The sequence below is a fragment of the Perca flavescens genome, chromosome 3 (genome assembly GCF_004354835.1).
Source record: "Perca flavescens isolate YP-PL-M2 chromosome 3, PFLA_1.0, whole genome shotgun sequence".
Lineage (NCBI taxonomy): Eukaryota > Metazoa > Chordata > Actinopteri > Perciformes > Percidae > Perca > Perca flavescens.
Genome location: NC_041333.1, coordinates 21,888,683 through 21,912,257, shown reverse-complemented (window position 1 = coordinate 21,912,257; position 23,575 = coordinate 21,888,683). Strand labels below are relative to the sequence as shown.

The following is a 23,575-nucleotide window of genomic DNA, read 5'->3' as shown; positions in this document are numbered from 1 at the left end:
CAAGTGTTTTACCATTGCATTTTACACTGCATAAATTAGCCTCGCAGCTAGCAGAATTTCCCTCTGCTCATAGCTTAATCCAGACAAAACACCACGGTTGAATTTCAGCCTGCATGCACGTTTTTGTAGCCTAACATTGTTAAAATAAAGCAGCTAACATTGGTAGAGAGAGCAAGGTCAATGTCTGGCTGAGTCGAGTTATAAGTTATAACTCATCTCCTCCCTCCCCCCGCTGTTGATTAGTACTGAAGCTCCGAAGCCCAAAAAACGGTATTTGGGATGGCCTTATTTGCTAGGCCTTGTCAAACCCTTAGGACAGATTCAGTATAGAAACTAAACTTAAACACTTCCAACCTTTTCAAAACAAGCTGACGTGTGACGGTGTAATTTTGTACAGGTGTCTGCATGAAGCATTCACCTGCCTAATTATTTAAAGATGAAGATCATTTGGTTCTGACAAACTCAAAAGGTCAAGACGTCAAGTTTTTTTCTACAAGAATCCTTTGATTAAGTAAGGTAGGCTAATTACTTTACTGGCTTGGCAAATTTTATGGTAATTCTATCGTATTAGACAGAGCTTTTGATGTTGATGAACTATCCAAACAGTTGGGCACAGTAACTGCACACTACCTCTCAAAACTCCTGTCCTCGAGGATGTCAGTTCAAACAAAACCCGGGTGACTTTGTTAACACACTTGCCTTAACTCAATGAGGACAAAATATCATTTTTCCAAAATCTGGCCTAATCTCAAAAGGGTGTTGCAGTTGTCAGGAAGCCATGTTTCTCCAAAATGAATATAGCACTCTTATCTGACAATCCAAATGGGAGCATGTGTCAAAACAAAAGGATTTCTGTTATTTCTGTTATTTCCAATTCATTCAGCCTTTATCTAACCAGGCAGGTTCATTAAGATTTTTTTGATATGTGATTGATCAGTTCTCACCAGACATTCAAGTTGAAAGGTGGGTTCTTTATCTCGTTTCTTTGCTTTGAAAGAAACATGACTTCTATCAATCTCGGGGGGAGATAACGGTTGAAAACAGCCACACTCGGACCAAAACACTCCTCGACCCCCATCATCCAATTCATCTACTGCTGCCCTTGCCCGCAGTCTTTTTCTGTTAAGATCAGACATCTGTCTTCTTCTGCCTGGAGGAATAGCACACAGAGGAAGAAAAGTTAGGGGAGTGACAACGGGTGAAACAAGGAGAGCAGAGGGAGAGACAGCTGGGTACACACACACACACACACACACACACACACACACACACACACACACACACACACACACACAACACAAAGATAATCCGGGATGCACAGTGCACAGTAAATTAGCAGAAAGAAGCAAACATGAAAATTGAGAAAACAGTTCGTTCAACATCCTGTTTTTTGTGTGATCTCTGCAATGCAGCAAATAGCCGCAATGCCCTAAATTATCATTTTTTGAGGCAGTGAACGTTGTCCACTTGCCAGTCTAGAACAGATTTTTGTTTATGTGTTCAAGCTAATATGGCATCTACTGTTGATCGTACAAACTTTTCTTTCCAACCAATTTGCCTTTTGATTTTTCCAAACAAATCCTTGTTGTTGCTGCATGAGATATTGAACGAGCTACTTCTGACGCATGTAGGACTTCTTGGAAAGACAATAACAGGTAGTGTATGCAAATAACAGAGGCAAGAAATGTTCAAATAATTCTTCTCACACAATTAGCCTAATCTAATTATATGAAGTTTGGTTGCAATTTTCAAAATGTCTTGGCTCTCACAGCTATCAGCACTTCCTGCTGTGACACGCTGTCACTCAACACTTTTAAACACTCTTTTTATTGGTCACGCCAGAACTATGACCGCCTGCGGCCCATGTGGTTCCAACATGCACAAAAGCTGCCTATAATACAAATTTAGCATCAGCCTTCAGGAGGTGAAGGCAGCATGCTACAGGTGAGTGGTGAATTGTTTCTATGTTGGTAATTGAGAAGAACTCTACCATACTTGTTTGGATGTGGTGAACCGGGAAGGATGTGCTTCTTAGATTAAACACTGTCAGGGAAGCATGGTGATTTATAAAGGGAAGTTATCATGTAGGTGAGAGTAGGAATGTCACGAGAACCGATACTTCGGTACCAAAATTCTGAAAACGTGCCGGTACTCATTTTTCCACAGTACCGTAGGCACCGGGGGATGCAATCCTTCCGGACCTGACGGGGGCAGTATATAGAGCTAACGTTAAAAATGTTCTAGACTGCCGCTAAATGCTGAAGAAGAACACCGACCAGCACGGGAAAACAGCGAACAGCCCTTCATCTCCCCGTAGGGCTTGACCACATTCAACTTCTGGCTTTACCGTACATCTACGGCAGCGGCTTTCACGACTTCACCTGGAACTCCCAAACCACAAGTGAGTCCATTTCTCTCTGCCGTTGTCTATCACAACCTAACGTGTGCTGTGCTCTGACAGCGCATGTTTTAACGGACCTCTATAACGTCAGTTAACTTTAACCAGCCCGGTTCTTTGTGAAAAACAACAACGGCAGAGAGAAACAGACGTAACTAAACATGCTTGCTGTCTGTGAGTTCCGTGAAAGACGGTACCGTACACTGGCTGTGTGGTGATGCCAGGCTTCAAAGGAACGGGCTGTGGAGTCCAGAAGACTGACGTTTTCGTTTTTGTAAATCACGCTCTCCTTGCCCCCTCCAATCCACACAATAACACAAAGTTGGAACAAAAACACTGAAAGACGAGAGACATGACACTGCCCTCCCCCCTGCTTTTTCTCCTGCACCACCCAAGCACCCCTGGTTTTATTCTTCTTTGTGCGTAGAAACCAAGCGGCAACCTTCGGGCCTGAATAGTGAAGCCAATGCGGAAGTGCCTTAAACCTGCATTTTATCTATTTCAGGCAGGGGGTGACTCTACTGGCTCCAAAAAGAAATCATTTTGTATAGAAGTCCATAGGAAAATGACCCTACTTCTCACTTGATTAATTACCTCAGTAAACATTTTCATTTTCGTTAGTTTTAAGTCTTCTAATACAGCATGATGTTCATTTAGTAAATTATGGTCCTATTTATTTTTAAAAGACAATAATGCAGGGCCTGCTTTATGGCAGAGGTCATCAACTACATTTTTCCAAGGGCCAGAATTTTTGGGGGCAAGACTTTCAAATAAAAAAAATAAGATGTATTTATCCTTGATCTTTTCACTTTCTTACGAAATTAATGCTATATTTTTTACATTTATTAGTGTGAACAGACTCCTAAAAAACATGGAAATAATAATAATGGCAACTGGCTCCTTAACTAGAAAAGGACCTCAGATTAGGAGGCAGTTCACTGAGGAGTGATGGTTAAAATCTGTAATTACCGTTGTAGAATGCAGTGTCCTGATTGGTGGGAAACGCTTGCAGGAAGAAAGGCCTGTTGTCAGGTAAAAATGTTACTGTCAAAGCGAAACGTTGACATGGAAAACGGCAGCTTTAATCAAGAAAGGACTGATAAGTAGGCTAAGCATTCCCTTTGCCGACTTTCAGTAAAACTAAACCTGTATGCCTCATTTGCAATGAAATGATCGCGGTTCGTCATCAAGAAGAGAGAGGATGGTTTGTTTAGCCAGCAACTAAGTTTACAAGAACTTGTCCAAATTTCAAGATTTGTGGCAAACTAACATAAAAACAGTTAAGACTACAAACAAACAGCTTTCATTTTATCTGGTTTTTAAAAATTCGCTATTTGCAGAGTAGCGCGCTATGTTTGTGTAAAACAGTGTGGTGGACGAGAGTGGACTGCAAAGACAGAGCAGATTGAAATGATTGCTTTCTACATGTTGGTATTGATAGTATAGACTTTTTACTCACAAAATATTTTATTGTACCTTCACCCTATGCACCACCTAGATACTTCTATATCGCATTGCACTTTTCTGCACTTCTGGTTGGACGCAAACTGCATTTTGCTGTCTTTGTACTTGTACACTGTACAATGACAATAAAGTTGAATCTAAAGTAACGAGCGTAGCTTTAGTTGCGCCAGCGGCCGTTGATAATCCTCTCTTTATCGTTCCCAGTTAGGTAGGCTAGGCTACATGTGCTGCGTGTTGTAACACCCAAACCTCTCGGCTCTGCTGTGTGTGTGGAGAGCGGGCATCGCTGTTGAGAATCCCGTCTATCTCCCAAAACGCAACTCTTTTATCCAAATGAATGGTGCTTGAAGCTGCATGGCATTTTGTCTGGTTAAGGCTACCTGGGTGTTAGATCCGCAACACCGAAACTTATCGGCATGTGAATAGGAATTCAAACACGGGGGTGGGTTTGAACTCTCCCTGTGAAATGTTACCTGCTGTGAATGCTCTAAATGCTAAATACCAGACGCATTTTTTCCTCTTCACATTTTCTGAATTCATTATTATTCTGCGGGTCGGACTGAAAGCTTTGGCGGGCCAGATGTGGCTCTCGGTCGCCAGTTGACGATCCGCTGTTTTAGGGCGAGTCTACACGCCAACCTGTCAATCATGATAGAGGCTTAGCAATGCTATCCACGGCCCTGTGTATATTAAAATAGCCATGAACTTTGTTTTTAGGGTGTTGTCCATGTCCATGTTTTCATCTTAAACTCTGACCCTCTCACTGTGTGTTTTCACTTAAAAGTTGATTTTTTGGTTTTTTGGTTGCCTAAAATGTCTTGTTTAGCATTGGGTAGCACCTTGCCAACCGAGAGTTGTTAGCTACCGCTAGCATTAGCTGGTAACCTAAGGGAGAGTCTGCTGATTTTTTTTGTATTGCTGTAAATTTATGCAGATGAATGCCAGCAAAACTCCTCTGGATGACTTGCATCAGAAGGGTTGAAAATCAGCGACTATCCTTCTTTAGCGTTAAGCTCAACGCAGCGCCATTGAAACCAGAGAGACACTGGCTTAACCACATCATCCTCTCCAGCTCCGCTCTTTTGTCCAAATATGGTCACTTTTGGTTTAGTTTTAAAATACCAAGATGGCGACGGCCAAAATGCAAACTCTTGGCTTCAAAACAGCAGTCCAAAAACCAATGGGTGACGTTACTGATGCTACGTCCATTATTTTTACAGTCTATAGTAGAAACTCTCATCCACCACAGGCATTCTACACAGGATTTTATGATAGCCCAGGCAAAAGGTTTGATACATTATGTTAGCTGCAGAGGTGTCAAAAGTATTCACATTCATTACTCAAGTAGAAGTATAGATACTAGGTTTTGAAAATACTTTTGTAGAAGTTCAACTCAAGCGTTTTACTTAAGTAAAAGTGTAAAAGTACTGGTTTCAAAACTACTTAAAGTATAAAAGTAAAAGTAATTTAAGGCAGAGATCTTCAACAGGGGGTCCTCAGAGTCATTGCAGGGGGGCCTCCAAATTATTGTAAATTTTTGAGTCTTTAAAAGAAAAAAAATGAAAATGCCTTAAAGTGATGGTTCGGAGTAATTTCACCCTAGGCTCCTTTGCACCATGAGCCAAACACCCCCCCAGAAGCTTTTTTCAGCTGGGTCAAACATTGAGAGAGTTAGCGTAGAGTAGCGTTATCAGCTGAATAGCTTAGCGCAGGGGCTAATGGACCCACGTTTGTATCTCGTAAGTTACCCCACTAATAATGCCCAAAATGATACCAAACTTCTATACTAGTACAAATAGGTTATGCACTCATAAAACGATGGATTGGAAAGTTTGTAAGTACACCAGAAGTTTATGTAAATAACACTTGCCTGCTGTCTTCTGCTCTCTGCTGTTGTTGCTGCTGCCGGCAGTAAGACGAGTGCTTAGGGCCGTCTACAAATTACAACACCGAAAAGAGATACAACAAAAATATTTATTAATTTCACTTTTTTTTTAAAGTAAGTACTGTAGTATAACTAGCAGGAGACAAGTTATAATTGAGGTAAGTTTGGAGACATTACCTTATTTAATCATTAAATTAATAAATATTTTTGTTTGTTTGGCTATTTTTAAAATGTAAGGAGTAGAAAGTGCAGATAATTGTGTGAAAATGTAAGGAGTAGAAGTAAAAAGTATGCTGTAAAATAATTGCTCCAGTAAAGTATAGATACCAAAAATGTCTACTTAAGTAAGGTAACAAAATATTTGTACTTCGTTACTTGACACCTCTGGTCAGCTGCAACACCAAAAAGTGCAAAAATAACAAAATTGTGGATTTTTACTCAAATTTTACAGTTTAGGCAAAACAAGGTTCACAGGATGTTGCCACAGTGAGACCAAAAAAGTAAAATAGAGACAAAGAGCAAGGAAAAGGGACAAAACGACGCAGGATCTCTGAGAGTAAGTGGGTGGCAGAGACAGGAAGGTAAACAGACCCAACAGAAAGCCTATGAAAGGAAACCGGGAGAAAGAGTGAGCAACAAAGAGAAAGGTCATGGCGATAATTGGGGCCATTCATCATTGGACAGTTTTAGAAGAAGGTGTTATGTGCCATGCATCCATTGAGCCAATGGCTCTGAGTGGCTGATGATAAGACAGTCTGGAGCCACGCCAGCCAGCTAACAGCTTCTGTCCATTTATTGCTGCACAATACTTCAAAAGCTCATATTCTCACAGTACGCAAGGTCACTATGGCCTATTGGTAACTCTCTATGCTGATAATATGAAAGCTGGTGGTACGCAAAATTAGTATGTACACAATCAAAGTGTCCAATAACTCTTTGGGAAGATGGGATTTGATTAAGCATATTTCTTTTAATACCTGTAAAGCCTTCATGAAACCAGATGATTTTTTTAACCAACTCAAAATTCTCTCTTTACATTTTTTTGAAGGCCACACTAACGGGGATGAGCACAGAGGGAGGAAAAGCCACAGTTGTCTCATGAAGGTGGAACAAGTTAATGGATGAAACTCTAAAATCTAAACGCCACATCATCCTCCATCCCTGTTCGACTCCGCTAAGACACAGCAGTGAAATCTCCTCCACTGCAGTCTCACAGAGTGAAATAGGAGCCGCTGAAAAGCACAAGCCAAAATGTGTAATGAGCCAGCGCTGCTTTGGGGAGAGATAAAAAGGAAGAGAAGGAGAGGAAAAAACTAGAAAGAGAAAAAGGAAAAGAGCAGAAAGCAAAGAAACACAGTTTAACCACCATAAATGTAAAAGTTTATATGACGTGCTGGTCTGTGTCTTATCTGATAGTAATATATATATATATATATATATATATATATATATATATATATATATATACACATATACATACATACACACACACACACACACACATATACATACATACATACATATGTCAGGATACAGATAAGGGTATTATCAGAGAAGCGGAAATTAATTAGCTTAATAATATACCGTACCTCAGACTGCTAGAGCAGCAGTACCAGTCTCCTGAGAGGTGATCTCTTGCAAGCTGCTTGTTGCGTATTATTAAAGATCATGTGAAAGTCTTCCAAGGGTATCATATAGTAGGTGGTAGATGCATATGCATGGTATATGCAGTATGTTGCATTAGTACTGTTATGTAGAAAGTATTAATTATGCAAAATCATAGATGTAAGGATGCAATGTTTGCACAGTTAAACACTGACAATGACACAAGAAGTTGCACAAAATCCTCTTGGTTACAGAAACACTCACACGATAAGACAGAAGGGAAAAAGAGCAAGAGTCAGTGCCAGATGAGCATACGGTGGTGTTTGACCTTGGCGATGGCCCTGAGTGAGTTCATGTCTAGTCAAGGCCTCCACAGTGCAGTGATGTGTCACACCCCCGAGAAAAAGTGGTATAGTTGGTTGCGGAGATCATATTAGACATGTACAGTAGATCCATTAAGGAAAAAAATGTGTGTTATTTATGTAACTAAATCCACCCCCACCCCCCCAAAAAAATAAAAATAAAATGCGTGAAAATATTCTATGTTTGTGGACTTTTCTAATTTTTGGATGCCGGTTCAGTGTTCTGTAACCTTTTTGACTTGCCCTTGAACCTTGTAGGGGCCCCTTTTAACCTTGCTGTCAGCGTTTCCTGTAGAGCTGTAGTTTCAAATCTTTTTTCACAGCAGGCCCACACAGGTCTCAGTAGAGCCAACCCAATCAAGTTTTAGAACATAACACGGACTCAGACACACTGGTGTGCACAGCAGGGAGGATGGGATTGGTCCAGCTGTTTTTGTCCTTTTGTGTCAAACCACAAGCTTAAATCCTATCCAAAAGGGCAATTATAAAGCATTAAAGCAGTATTTTCTCTATATGCATGCTGCATAGTTTAGTTTAGTTCTCCTCAGATGCCACACCAATACGTTCAAATAACGTTCAAATACACCATTTATGTCATATATGAAGAAGGTTTTCAGCAAACCTCTGTCCAAGCACACATGCAGAAATGCACATATAGCCCCTTGAGAGCTGTTATTGGCAAGAGACATCCATTGCAGCAGAATGATTCCGTTTCCATCGAAGGGCAATTTGAACAAAGGCCAAACAAGGAAGTGCTTTCTCTCGGCAGCTCAGGTTCTGAAGGTTCCCTGCCGCAGATGCAGCCTTCCACAGCCTCTCTTTGGCTGAATACAGCTGAATATCCGAGTCTGTTACAACACTGTAACATGTACACTGTAAAAAAAATCTTGTCCATAACATCCTCTCTAGTTTACAAGAGAAGAGAACAGGGAAGTTTGGCATTGCGTCCCCAGCTACCAGTGCTGACTTTAGTGCTGTGACGATAACCGCATCACCGCAATACCGGCGGTGACGTGCCAATACCGCGGTGGTGACATCATCACCGCATTTAAGCTGAGGTGGGTACATTAACGCACGGTTAAATGTCAGCCTGCATGCTCGTTTTGTAACCTAAAACAGAGCAGCATAGGCTATATTGGTAGAGAGTGCATCAAGTTAGCAGACTGCCGAGTCGCCCTCTCTGCTCTCTGTCTGCTCAGCTGCTAGACCACTGTGCCACGAAGTGTCTGCCCTCGACATTTTTTTTGAATTTTTTAACTTTATTGACAATAGAGTTTTCTGAACTGTCTGTGGAATAGATCAACGGAGAGGAGAGAAAGCAGCATGGCCGTAAATGACAGCAAAACACAGTAAAGACTCTCAAATTGAGTTGAAATGGAAACACTGTGCTGCAATCTTTTTATACAGTCTGTGGCTGCAATATATAGCTCGTTGTTTTATTTATGGTTACTGACGTCACTCACTTAAGGCTACTCTTGTAAAGGGGTTTCGCTTAACCGCCATATACGTCGCTTCTTCACCCCGGTAAGAAAAAAAAAACTAATTATCGTCATTACCTTTTCATTATTATAACCAAATACTATTACACAGACATAGAGTCTATAGTCATTCTAGTGGCTCTTTGAGACTGTACTTTGGACACAATGGTGCTTTGAGCTAAATCAAAGCATTGTAATTGAATAATTTATTTTATAGACTGATTAATCTATAACCCATTAAAAAGTAATGAATGTGAATAATGTCTTATTGTTTATGTCTTTCTCTTACCAGTGTATTTCAGTAAACTCACAGGAAGTGCATTTTATGAATGCAGAATATGTACCGAGATTAAATTTGGTGTCTAGGCTCTGACCCTGCAAGCAAACATCGAGCTCAGCACAGCAGAGACTGGGGAGCGGCAGTAATTAACTTCCCCCCACAAAATCACATTAGATACAGAGCACGATGCCAGCTATTATATGGAATCTTCTAGTCTGCTGGATTGAGATGTAAAAAATACTAAACTGGGCCATCCAGTTGATATGGAGAAGCAGGCTAAGTCACACTTCATATGAAAATCCCCAAAATCAATCTCTTCTTATGAAATGTTGCGATAAGCAGATGACCATCAGTACACGGGTGTGATTTTAATGTTAGTAAGTGTGTCTGAGTGTAGCAGCAGTGTAATGTTACACCATAAAATAGGAGCTCAGCAATTTAGATGTTTATGATATGAAGGTACATAAAGCAAGCTGTTACATAACCTAATGTTTAGCTGCACATGATGTACTGTATGTGAAATAGGTGACTATACAGTATGTCCTATGTAACAAAAGCCATGTTGAGTTTCCCATGAAGCCAATACTATAGGCAAATAATTATGTAAATGTGTTGAATGCAATATAATACTCATGTTTGCATTTGTATAAAGTCAATAATATTACCCTTTAACAACTGGAGGCATGTTTGCAATGAGCCAACAACTTAAAACTAATAAAGCCAATAACACTCAAACAAAAGTAACATTTACTAAGTCAACAGAAAGCTTCATACTGCACATGCCAGACAACAAACCCAAACAAAATTAACATTAGCTTAGCCATAATGCAAAAAGTGCACACCATAAAAAAAGACGAAATTAGCAGCCAACAGATGCTAAAAGACTGCCAACAAGCAAAACAATTAGCAGCCACATAGCCACACAGCTTTGGATAATGTAGAGCTGCTGGGCTACCTAGCTAGCTAACAATGCTAAGCACACAGACTGAACAGAGCTAAATACTAAACACTTAGCTAACGTTAGGTTATATCAGCACAATTACAGCAACTTACTTAAGAAGTGCAGCGGTGGTGGTCATCAGCATCTCATGGGTGAATAAATCCTTTAAGGAAAAAGTAACCAAGGTCCCAAACTGCCAACAGAAAACTCAAGCATTTTTACTTCACAAAAAAAAATTGTTGGAAGCAGGAGAGCTAGCTAGCTAGCTTTAGAGATGCTACATGAGCAGCAGTTGATACTGTATATTGGTAGAACCAAAGAGGTTCTAAATCGTTACTGGTAGAAGGAAACAGTGGGGCGGTGTAGCCTACTGACAGTTTAAATAGTCGACTCGTCGCTTGATACTGTAAAACATCAACAATATCATAAAAAAATAATAATAATAAGACTGAGGCAGTGTGTCTGCCTGAGGCCCTAAGCTCAATTTAGCAACAACATAACTTAATACTACTATTACAGTTAATGTGAAAAAAAATATATATATATATATATATATATATATATATATATATATATATATATATATATTGTAATTATGCTTCAAAATGGTCAACCTCTCATCTTTATTTAATCTACAGATCCATGTCATGCTTCAACTTGTTTTTATGTTTATGATTATCATACATACAATATCAAAATACAAAAAACCATATACATATAAATAAAGACTAAACAAATGAGGAGGTGGGGGATAAGTAGGCTACAGCACATTATGATTAGACATAATAAACTCTCTGTATCTCTCTGAGCTGTTAAATGAACCAATATCATCTCAGGTAGGCTACAGATTTAGAGTTTATAGGGCATCACAGTAATAGCCATAAACCTCTCCACCTTCTTAAGCTAAAGCTCTGTTAGACCTAAAGCAAATGTTGCCTTGAATAATTTCCTCACATTAAGCTTTTCCGCACACTCTCTCTTCCACAGCGTGAGTTGTCCAGACTTTTCTTATGAGTGTGACATAAGATTGGGTACCTGGGGCTGTTAACTCAGAAACAGTAATCAGTTGTGATTGTTGGTAGTGAGAGTCACAGGAGAGGGGGCTGGTGATGGAGGGGTGGTGAGGGTGAAAGAGCAACTTGTTAAGGGATGAGTAATCTGCCCTTGAGGATTTCTGGGGTACATTAACCCTTCAGTGGAGGTCTAGCTTGTCTTGCTGTTTCTCACTCCGTTTTCTTCTTAAGGCTGTCCACCTCTGTGTAGCCCTCTAGCTCTCAGCCTCTCTCTCTAACCATGTGGATGACTGGCCTGTCAGAAGGCTAACTGCACCACTTAGCTGGAAAATGAAGGGCTTTTCATGTGGTGTATTCTCTAAAGTCAGTTAGGCATTGTGGCAGAATCCTGCAGACAGTTGAAAGCCCTCCTAAATCTTTATTATATGTTTAAATGTGTACAGTGGCCTATTTAAGCCTAGTTTTAGACACATATATTTTTGAAGGGCTAGAGATTGTATTAAGCAACATTACAGCAGATGCAGGTGCATCAAATAGGAGGTTGAATTGTAATCAAAACATAAGTTTAAATATTTTATTTGCCCAATGGTTTATGATCATGTATCCAGAGCCCGAGTACGCTTAGCTACCAGCGGAGCTAACTGGTAGATTAAACTGTCATCATCTGTTTAGCTCACCTCTGGCCCACCTATATCAGATGCACCGATGTGATTGGTGCAGTTCGGCTACAAGGCAGAGTGACTCGCTGAGCAAATTAAAATTGTGCTCTCGCGAGAACTCTGGATTTCCAGGGTACATAGATTATGTATGTTAAATAAATCAACTCATCACAGGAACACCTCTCCATTTATGAAGTTTTATGAATATTAACCATATGCTCCTATGTAAAGTAGCTTTATGCTCTTGGCTTCCTTATCACTGAACCTACCAATCTTTTCATTATAAGCTAGCGGCTATGCACAAGTTATTTTTGGTCTATTGTAAAGGATGAGTGAGTGACCCTTGACATCAAGACACTAAAGACTGCAGGCAAATCAGGCACTTTAGAGGATGACTTCCTCAAGATAGTACGACTGTGCTTAAGTGTATGCATTTTGAATTTGTGTGAGTATGTGTGAGAGAAGGATAGAGACAGACAGAGCTCATGTTTTTTTCTCTCCAGACATGCCTCACATCCCATCAGCTCTTTAAATTTCTTACCCTTATCATGGACCAACCAGGGCATAAAATATAAGCCGAGCTTTGGTACCAAGTCAGTGCACAAAACCACTAAGCATTAGAAATAAACAGAGGGATGTCTTCAAAGTGCATGTGAGGGCAGTGACAGCCTGAGGACACAGTGAATGAAATCCCTACCAGTATATTTTCATTTCCAGCTGCACATTGAAGTCAACTCATCAGTCCATTCATATTTAGATGTCGGAATATTTATACTATTTTGGTATTAAACAAGTGTAAAATTATGATTTCTGCCATAAACATCCTCCTTTATCTAATGTTGCATGTTCAGCAACTGCATTGTTCTCGCAAGTATTTTTACATTTTGATTACCTTAAAAAAAAAACAATATAAGAGATTATAGGTATCTTTTGGTAATCTGATCAGATGTAACCCAGTGGCCTCCTTGCCTTTATTGATAAAAGTATCTAAGAATTACTCGGTTAAGATCACATAGTTATCTGATGTATAAAATGCAGATGCTGTATATTATGCTGTGTAATGGTTCTACTACAATTAACCAGAGACCCTAGATCAGTAAAACACCTCTTAGAGGCTTAATGACAAATGCGTCATCACAGATACATTTGAAAATGCTGAGCTCCGACAGCTTCCATACTAGGGAACTGATGCTGACTTTTGTTGTTTAGAGAGGACAAGGTAGCTAAGAAGATGATCAAATTTAAAGGTAGTATCTGCAATGTTATTGCTGTGTATAGCTCGTGATCAGTACTCTCTTCCTTCTGTAAACAGTCTACATATGTTACTTTATATTGAATCACTTTGACAGTAAAAGGTTTTTTACATTAACCAGTCTCTTGGACTTGCTATTTTCTAATATTGTGGTCTTTGTATCTATAAATGTCTTGCTGTCATCCTGTGTTCTTCCCTCCAATGAGGACATCAGAGAGTTTCTCAGACCCAGGCAGCCAAACGGATGCTCCTTATTCCTTCAACATCGCCGCCACCGTTCGATCGCAGGCCAACTGCCTGCTTTGGCCTCTGAACTACCTGGCCTTGCTGTTTGCTCCCACAAGGCCTGTAATAAAACACAGAGGGTACCGAAGGAAATGTCAGAGCACTGATGGGGAATTGTGATGTAACCACAGAGAAAGGTCAGAAGGAGGAAGTAGGAAAGGAATCCAATTTTATTAAATACGTATAGTGAGATTGAGGAGTGGAGAGTGGCTGTCAACCTATGGAGAGAATCAAAAAGATATTCTAGTAAAAAGGTTATGTGATTATATTCGGCTGGCACATTTCAACCCATGAAACCCCACACGTACATTTTGTTTTGACATAGACATTTGGGCTCATTTGGATAGCCACAGTTTGCAATCAAATGTATATTTACAGATATTAGTTTCATTTGTATAAGTGCATCTGACAACAAAGTAAAGTGTCAGACAGCTGGGGAATGTGTTTTATTTGAACCACAATCCATGTAGAATAAATATGCCTATAATCAGACATTTGCAAGATTTTGGGTAACTTGTATCAGATTAAGGGAATAGTATGGCATTTAAGGAAATACATCTGTTTGCTTTGTTGCAGAGAGTTAGATGAGAAGACCAGGATACCACTCTCAACCTCAGCACGCAGTTAGCTTAGCATATGGAATGGATACAGGGGGAAACAGCCTGTCTCTGTCCAAAGGTAACAAAATCCACCTACCAGCACCAAGGTCACTAATTAACACGTTCTGTCTGGTTTGCTTAATGTGTACTTCATGTGCGAGTTTCAGCTGGATGTCAAAAGGACAAAACAAATAATATGTGTTAATTAGTGACCAGGTATCCATGCCTTTACAGGTTTTAATTAGGGATCTCTAAATGGACTGTATTTATATAGTGCTTTTCTAGTCTTAACCACTACTCAAAGGGCTTTTACATAGTACAGGAACCATTCACCATTTGCACCCATTCATTCACTGTGGCCGAGGCTGCTTTACAAGGTGCCACCTGCTCATCAGATAAACATTTACACACATTAGCACACTGATGGCGCAGCATCAGAAGCAAGGGTTTCAGTGTCTTGCCTAAGGACACTTGGACATGGGACTGCAGAGCCAGGGATCAAACCACGACCTTCTGATTGGTAGACGACCGCTCTACCACCTAAGCCACAGCCGCCCCCTATCTCTGTCATGTCATTCCTCTTGCTTTCAATACCTCCATGCCAAAATCTGCACGTATACATTAAATATTTACCTCACAGCATTTCTGGAGGAGATAGGGCTCATACAGCCAAATACTGTGTTGTATCACAAACAAGACCTCTACTGCTAAAAACCTGTAGTGGCTAAACTTCTTTTGCTCTAGAGTTTAGCTTCCCTTGAATCTGTGGAAGACTCTCATTACCACCAGAGGTGTTAGATGGGAGATTTGTCTTTGACTGTACGTCCTAAATCATCCACATAGAAATATTTTTATTCATGAGAAAAGTCTATTTGGTTCAAGTGCTACCTCTATATTTTCATGTCATTGTCTACTCCCCTGAAGCAGTTTCCATGCCTTATTTATTCATGCGTTAAGTGAGCTGTGACACCTAGAGACGAATCCAAGGACAATGTCTCATTAAATAGTCATATGTAATGTCACGAGGAACAACTGCAGCTCCTCAAGAACACAGTTTTAGGACAAAACAATACAATATGTTAATCCATGACAGAGGAGCAAGAGGTTGAAATGGTTAATTTGAGTGTATACATGTGTTGGTAGTTATATATAGATTTAATATGCGTGTTTCTAATTACACTTAATTCATAGACATTACATTACATGTCATTTAGCTGATGCTTTTACCCAAAGCGACTTACAATTGCTCTATATGTCAGAGGTCGCACGCCTCTGGAGCAACTAGGGGTTAAGTGTCTTGCTCAGGGACACATTGGCTAATGTATCACAGTGGGAATTGAACCCAGATCAACTACACCAAAGGCACGTGTCATATCCACTGCGCCATCACCACCCCCTATAGAGGCTGAAATATCAAGGCATGTGCAGTGCTGTACCTCTGGTTTGGATCATTAAATGCACATAATGCAAAGGATATTTTAAGATTCCAATATCACACACACACACACACACACACACACACACACACACACACTCCTTTGAAAGCTCGTCCCTCAGCTCCACCTGCAGCCTTGCCTCTCCAAGAACAGAGCTGTGGTGGGATGTGACGTGTTGACAGGCAAGTCGCGATAACCCAGAAGGGGGGGTCCAGCCAGGGACTACTTAGACACATGCAACAGAAACACACACACACGCACCTTTGTCCTTCAATAAAGGATAAAGACAACTGACAAGGTTTCTGGTTACAGACCAACAGAATGTCCTTGTTGGTGACAGTTAATGGAAACAGTCTTACAAGCTCTCCTGACCTACTTAGCAACTTTCTCCTCCTTTGAGATGTACACTTCTGGGGGCTTTGCAAGTTAAAATTCACAAGCAATTAAAGCTCCCAGGCTCAGCAGACCCGAGTCAGAGGTTGATTAAGTGATCTGTGGGCTCCTTGGCTGGAGGCAGATGTAGCTGTTCTGGTATGGAAAGAGTGACCAGAGAAATATGAAGGGATTCATCTGGACACGTTGAGAATAAGAGAAGAAAGTAATTCAAGTGGCCACATGGCAGGACATAACAGAAGGTTAACTGAAGGACCAATTTGAGTTTAGTTCAAAGTAAGGGGGTATTATTTGTCGTCTTCCGCCGCAGCTCAAATTCCCGTGAGCTGGAATGAGCTAGAAACACAAAACTTAGCGTAATGACTGTAAATGATGTGCATTCGGTTCCCAAGCAATATGAGCCCAATCTGCCGCATGGTGGCGCTACAATTAACGATCAAAAAAGCAACGTTGGAAAGAAAACGCCCCTCAGGCCGTAAGTCCGATTGACTTGAAATTTCTCACAAATATGCAGCTCAATGTGCTCTACAAAAAAGCCTCTTGGACCATAGAGGTCTGCAGTGATGAAATGTTTGGCTAATTTGCATAACGTGAAAAACAGTAAAATTAATAGAACTTTGTCAATTTTGATCTTATCAACACCAAGCCTCGCAGGACTGAGCAATATATAAATTGATATTTAACGCAAGCAAGATTGGTGAAAAAACATGGCCGCCATCAATTAAAGAATTACACCAACCAAAGTAAGTTTCAATTAGCTGTAGGTCTGTCATATGACCACTTAGTTTTGTGTGAAACCGCTCAGTGAACTATCTCTTACGTCACCTAGCTTGACGCTCAACTTGCTCGCTAGCTAGCTAGCTTAGCACTGTTCCACAACACATGTAACGTTATTTTACCTGCTGTGTTTTATCTAGTGTTTTCAGCAGCTAAGCAAAAGAACAAGCAAGATCATCTGCTCATTTGAGTTACATCCCCGGTACGATACACACAGACATTGTAACTTTAGCGAGACGTCATCCATGCGAATTTGAAGTGTGTAGTCTTTTCTAATTACGTATTTTCACAGTCTTATACTTCAACAGAGACTTTTTTGACTTGCGAAATTATCTATTAAACTGATGAACATCATATGTGTAATTTGTGGCTCAATTCAAATGGGATAAAAAAAATAATTTGTCTTTCCCCATTCACTACAGTTCATATTTTTTTCTGAATTAAGGTCCCATGAGGTCCACCGGAAGGGGTGTGACTTTGGCTCTCTATTGGCTGACGCAAGGATTATGAGTTTAACCCCAAGGGGCGCCAATAATACTACAAGTTTGTATGTGGGCATGTGGGCGTGGCCTATTTAGCATTATATGCTAAATTATGCCTTTTCTCAAGTTACTGGGGGCTGGAACGAGCTAGAGACATGAAAACTGTCACCATACCTGATGCTAATGTGCTCATGCTCCCCAAAGAATATGATGCAATTCAGTCTGATGGTGGCGCTATAACTTAGGCCAAAAGTTTTAAAGGGCACGCCCCTCACACAGTAAGGTCGATTGACATGAAATTCCTCACACAAGTCCAGCTCAATGTGCTCTATAAAATAGCCTCCTGGCCCATAAACATCCGCCATGATGATATTTAGCTAATTTATATAATGTGAAAAACAGTTAAATGAATAGAACTTTGTCAATTTTGATTATATCAAGACCAAAATTGGTGTATGGCCTTGCGGAACTGAGATACACATTGCTACATAAATGAGCAAGATTTGCCATAAAACATGGCTGCCATCAATCAAAGAACTTCCCAAAGGGCGGGGCTACCAGGGAATTGCCTATAACTCAAGTTCTGCCGTAGCAATCCTGCCTAAAATTGATGGAGACATTATCACCACGACTTGAATGTACGTACCAAGTTTCGTTAAAATCCAATAAAGGGGGCGAAATCGCGGGATTTGCATCTGAAGGGATGAAACAAGTGTGTGGCAGGGTGCGAACTACGGGGGAGCTAGGGGGAGCTCGGCTCCCCTTAATAAGACATGGGTTTGCCTGAAAACGTGATTTGTGAAATTTTGGGGGGTCTCTAAAAATATTGACAATGTGTCACTTTGACGTGCAATTTCAGTTTTGTGTAACGTGATCATCGTGGATTATAAAAAATATCATTCATTCATGCATGACGGCGATTTAAACCTAATTCACTTCAATAAATATAACTATACATGCTATTCGTGTCATGAGCATCAAGGCGTGGCGGCGCTGTGGTGCAAATTCAACTCATGTTTAGTAGGCTACGTGTTTACTCAAAGATTCGTAGGAAAAATATTAACGTTGGAGGCCATTAATCGGCGCGCAAAGTCCTTGAAATCCATTCTGCAGTTAGCATCACATAGCCATTGCAAAAAGAAAACAAGGCAGTTTAGGTTTTTACTAAGAAATTGTGTAGCGATGACGTTAATAGCACGATCGATTCACCTGCTGCAGGCCCTGTTAGCACACCTCCCAGCGGGGTGACAACGCAAGAAGACGCTGAAGAAATAATGTCCTCTCTGGCTGAAGATGGAGGTGGTAACAGCTCGTCAGATGCCGGTCACCATCCTAACCCCTCTTGTTCATCTCTCCCGTTAAATTGGAACAGCCAGCAGTGGAGAGACTGGAAGAGCCCACATGGTTATTTGTTAAGGGTGGAAGCTCGGGGTGCGTCGCTTCATTGAACGGAGGAAAGACATCCTGATGCTTTGTTTACAGACTATTTGTGGGTGGCTGTTTGACCTATCTATTCCTGTTGATAAAGTATAATAGGGTAAATCCTGTAGTGCATACACTTGTAGCTGTTATGTATCTTTGTAAGTCATTGTAAGTCGCAAGCGCACAACCCCCCCACCACCCGTGGAAAAAAAAAAGAAAGAAAGAAAGAAAAAGGGCTCCCCCGAAGGCCACGGTATAGTGCACTGTTCACAGTTTTATAGAACACTGGTGTGTGGTTGGTTTTACCACTTTATCTATAGAACATTGAACCATCTGATGTGGTTTTGCTCAGCTTTGTGAAGCTACAAAACTGCTCAACTCTGCTTGCGGCTTTGACTTTGACGATTTGGAATCTGCTCAACACTGCTAAATGCTTTGACGATTGGGCTGCTTTCCAAGCCTGCTGTAACTCCAGCTTTAGCTCAGGCGGTAGCGTGTTCGCCTAACAATCAGAAGGTTGGCAGTTTGATCTCAGGCCCTGCAGTCTGATCTCATAGTGTATGAATGTGAGTGAAAGGTACCTGTAACAAGTGAAAGTGCTTTGAGAAGTCGAAAAAAGGAATTGCTGCTTGCTGCTATATTAATTCATTGTTTTAGAGGTAAGACGTAAAGACCGAAATTGATGGATGACGGGGTTAACTTTCACTACATTAATTAAGTAAGAATTCTAAGTTCAATTTTATAAAATATTTCTGAAAATGAGAGTAAGAAATGGGAATTACAATGCAGAGGCTCTACTGAAAACACATCCAATGCAAGTTTAACATTCTTCCTGGGAAAATAGATAGAGCTAATAAAAAAAAACGATCAACATGTCGACCAGTAACAAATCAATGAACTCAGTGTCATCATCATCATCATCATCATCATCATCATCATCATCATCATCATCATATTCTGTTTGCCTACATTAAGTAAAATGAGCCCTTATTTGTGTAAAATAGTAGAAAATCATATAATTATAATATCTGTAATTTTTATACATTTGTAGAGAAAAAAAAATTATTTTGCTGTGCTTTATGTCAAAAGCAACTGACTTTGTAATATATTGTAATATAGTGTATGGACTGCAACCATAAGTGTAATGCTGAACACGCCAAAAAAGAAGAAGCACTCTACAGGTTGATTCATTGTGTCAGATGTCTCAGGGTGTTATCCCTGGTGATGGACTTGACTGTGGCTGAGGACCTTGTCTCAGCTGGTAAAGTGTCTCGTTGTCACTGGCTCTGTTCCTGAATACCAAGTGCAGTGTTTTCCAGCAGAAAGTTACAACAGTTTGCTACCAGTGAAGTGTCAGAAATCTTCACAGTGAGGTGGTTAGTGTCGCTGTTGTGACCTTGGATGCTTAGGAAGAAGGATGTTTTTGTACAGTGAGGAGCTACATAGTAGAAAATAATGTATAAAGTTACCACTGTGGCATCATGGCTTAATAACATGGTCCTACAGTCTGTCTACTCACCTGTGAACCTCTTCTGGAGCTGCATCTTTCTGAGCCAGATGGAGGGCAGCTCCCAGTGTTTTCTGGGGATTTTCAAAGACAGCAGCTGTTCGGTTTTCATACAGCATCTCTTTGTGAGGCAATGCTGTGGTTTGTATCAATGAAACTGTGACAATATCCAGAGCTTAAACAAGATCAACTACATAGAACTCCTGCCACCTGAGGATCTGAAGACTGCTGACAGATAAAATATTTCAGACTGCCGAATTAATCTGCTCAGGGTGATATTTTTTGCGAACCAGACAAAATACTTAGCTAATGCAATACCTTCTGAAATGAGCAGACCATAATAAAGATAGACAGGTTTATAAAAGCCCTCACTGGTATAACTTGTTCTGCTGATACTTAGGCCAGACTAAACAGGAGCTGCACAGAAAGGTGACTCTATTGTAAAGCATCTTTAGTGCGTAAGACTAATGCAACATTATGTAACCAGCAATTACAGAAAGGCCTGAGGTGAGATTGTATAGTACATTGAGACTGACAGCAGCGAGGGTCCTGAGGTTGTTTCTTATTTCAGTAGCACAGAGTTTTCCCCCCACATCTAGACAGAGTGACCTGTGGCCTTTTCAGTGCCTATGTATTGAAGAGAGGAGACAGGGTGATTATCTTCAATAAAGTGTGCTGACAGACGATGAGCAGCATTATTACATCTGACAGCACTGTGATGCTCAGCCTTATGTTCTGACAGCAGATATCCTGTAGCCTACCTGAGCACAGAGGAGGCAGTACGCATTTTGTTGTACTCTGGCTCACTCTCGACTCACCCTGACCAGAATGCTGTAAAATGAATGGCCATGACGTTACCACTCAGAACCCTGATTGTTTTCCCTGTATTCAGGGTCTTCTTCTGGACGTACGCTCAGATATAATCTGAGCAATCACCTGAGTTGTTTGCAGTGTCAAAGGATCTCTCAGAAAACAATCATCAGTCACAGTGAATGAAAACAGTCACATAGAGCCTGTGGCAGTGTCAGTCATTACTGTCCCCAGTGAATCTTGACAGCACCTTGTCACCTTGCTGAATTCTGAGCCACAATCCTGAATGAAAATGACATGATAGATTGTGCTGCTCATATACAGTAATAAAAAGAATTTAGTGACACTATAGACGGTGAGAAACATGGGAGTGGTTGTTTGGCTTTAAGATCATTGACAAGGCTGGATTGTGTGTTTTTCTCCTATTAACACCCATCTGTATGCTCCATACATATAAACTAATCTCTTAAAGTTTGGCTAATGACCCAATCATGTTAGAGAGCTAGTAATAGGCCTAGATGCAGCACCGTCATATATTGTTATGATTAAATTGATCGTTATGAGTATTTTGTTGGCATGCAATAAATAAATAAAAATGTTGGGTCCCTCAAATATTCTACGGCACAATAATGACAGTGTTGAAATAGATGCAGTATTCACAGCAAACCCACAACAATTGGCAACGTATACAGCACTAGAGTGCCAGTTATTTGTAAATCCTTTTGTCTCCTAGTCTGATCACGATAATCAAGCAGTTCATCCATCCATCTTCGTCCGCTTATCCGGTATCGGGTCGCGGGGGGAGCAGCTCCAGCAGGGGACCCCAAACTTCCCTTTCCCGAGCAACATTAACCAGCTCCGACTGGGGGATGCCGAGGCGTTCGCAGGCCAGGTTGGAGATATAATCCCTCCACCTAGTCCTGGGTCTTCCCCGAGGCCTCCTCCCAGCTGGACGTGCCTGGAACACCTCCCTAGGGAGGCGCCCAGGGGGCATCCTTACCAGATGCCCGAACCACCTCAACTGGCTCCTTTCGACGCAAAGGAGCAGCGCCCTGGTCCGTTGTTCCACGACCAGGACGGAATCCGCATTGTTCCTCCTCAACCCGAGGTTCGACTATCGGCCGAACCCTCCTTTCCAGCACCTTGGAGTAGACTTTACCAGGGAGGCTGAGAAGTGTGATACCCCTGTAATTGGCACACACCCTCTGGTCCCCCTTTTTAAAAAGGGGAACCACCACCCCAGTCTGCCACTCCTTTGGCACCGTCCCAGACTTCCACGCAATGTTGAAGAGGCATGTCAACCAGGACAGCCCCTCCACACCCAGAGCCTTGAGCATTTCTGGACGGATCTCATCAATCCCCGGGGCTTTGCCACTGTGGAGTTGTTTGACTACATCAGTAACTTCCACCTGGAAAATCGACGACATCCCCCATTATCCTCCAGCTCTGCCTCTAACATAGAGGGCGTATTAGTCGGATTCAGGAGTTCCTCAAAGTGCTCCTTCCACCGCCCTATTACCTCCTCAGTTGAGGTCAACAGTGTCCCATCCTTACTGTACACAGCTTGGATGGTTCCCCGCTTCCCCCTCCTGAGGTGGCGAACAGTTTTCCAGAAGCACCTTGGTGCCAACCGAAAGTCCTTCTCCATGTCTTCTCCAAACTTCTCCCACACCCGCTGCTTTGCTTCTTTCACGGCAGAGGCTGCAGCCCTTCGGGCCCTTCGGTACCCTGCAACCGCCTCCGGAGTCCTCTGAGATAACATATCCCGGAAAGACTCCTTCTTCAGTCAGATGGCTTCCCTGACCACCGTTGTCCACCACGGTGTCCGTGGGTTACCGCCCCTTAAGGCACCTAAGACCCTAAGACCACAGCTCCTCGCCGCAGCTTCAGCAAGGGAAACTTTGAACATTGTCCACTCGGGTTCAATGCCCCCAGCCTCCACAGGGATGCACGAAAAGCTCCGCCGGAGGTGTGAGTTGAAAGTCTGTCGGACAAGGGCCTCCTCCAGACGTTCCCAATTTTCCCAATTTAGAAGGCAAGTCAACTTGAAACAATATGATTAAAATATAGATTAAATATTCCAAAAGAAGATTCTTTGCTTTAAAAAGTGAATTATTTTTCTCTTATTTGCTTTTGTGCGACTGAATTCAAGTCACCATAGACCACATAGAAAACATAAAAAGCCACAATATTATTTAATTGTCAATGTGGTCAGCTCTACTGTAAGCCTTCCTTTCTTTGAAATGTACTATATGTCAAACAGTAATAAATATCTACTGTGTGCATTAAATATGTCAATCCTATCACTGGTGACAAACATGAAGTCCATCTCCTATCTCGGATTTAGGTTATGAATCCTTTTCGCACAAACACACACAAACACCCACACCCACACCCACACCCACACACTGCACACTCACAATCAGATGAAACGATAACACTGTGCTGTGAGATCCGTCCTGTGTTCAGAAGATGTGCTATCTTATATTTTATATCTTCCTAACAACCTGCAGAGCTTTGGGGCTTCA

The 23,575-nt window shown here is 41.2% G+C and overlaps 1 protein-coding gene across 4 annotated transcripts in view; it reads right to left on the bottom strand.

The window, feature by feature from the left end:
• Positions 1-10,813, bottom strand: part of sphkap (SPHK1 interactor, AKAP domain containing) — a 155,465-nt gene extending 144,652 nt beyond the window's left edge. For all 4 annotated transcript variants that reach the window (XM_028574486.1, XM_028574485.1, XM_028574488.1 and 1 more), the window contains exon 1: positions 10,526-10,813. The gene's annotated coding sequence lies outside the window, so the exon portion shown is untranslated. The remainder of the gene's footprint in view (positions 1-10,525) is intronic.
• Positions 10,814-23,575: the final 12,762 nt, after the last annotated feature.